Genomic DNA, 795 nt, shown 5'->3' on the forward strand with positions numbered 1-795 from the left:
CAAAACGTTTTTCTTTTAGAAAAAAGAAGGAATAAATATATATATATATATATATATATATATATATAATATAATAAAATAAATATAATTAATAGAAATAAAAATGATTTAATAAAATTATTAATTAATTAATTAATTAAGTAAGTAATTAATTAAGTTAATTAATTCGGTTTAATTATTTGAATTAACTAGTTAATTTTAATTAAACTATAATTAGGATTAATCTAAACCCTAAATAAACCTAACAGTGTATGACAGGTGGGACCCACGGGACCCACATGTCAGGTTGACCAGGTCAACGGTCAACGCTGACTGCTGACGTCAGCATGACATCATGCTGATGTCATAAATCCATTTTCCGAATTAATTGAATAATTAATTAAATTTCAGAAATTGTTAAAATCTTTTAAAAATCATATCTTTTAATCCGTAACTCGGATTAAAATATTTTCAACATGAAAGTTGCTCAGAACGACGAGACGAATCCGGATACGCAACCCGTTCGTACGCCACACACCCCTAACCTATCGAACTCGCAACTTTCCCCCTCCGGCTTCTCTGCCCGAAAACACGAAACACCGGGAATACTTTCCCGGATGTTTTCCCCCCTTCACCGGTATCACCTACTACCGCGTTAGGGCACACCGAACACCGCGTATTGCCTTGTTATATTTTGTGATGCTTTGTTTGCTCTGTATTCATTATTTGTTCCCCCTCTTCTCTCCGGTAGACTACGAGACCGACGCTGCTGCTGACCAGTTCGACTACGGAGTTGACGACCCCTCTCTCTTGCCA

This window comes from Triticum dicoccoides, chromosome 1B (assembly GCF_002162155.2).
Source record: "Triticum dicoccoides isolate Atlit2015 ecotype Zavitan chromosome 1B, WEW_v2.0, whole genome shotgun sequence".
In the NCBI taxonomy this organism is placed as follows: domain Eukaryota; kingdom Viridiplantae; phylum Streptophyta; class Magnoliopsida; order Poales; family Poaceae; genus Triticum; species Triticum dicoccoides.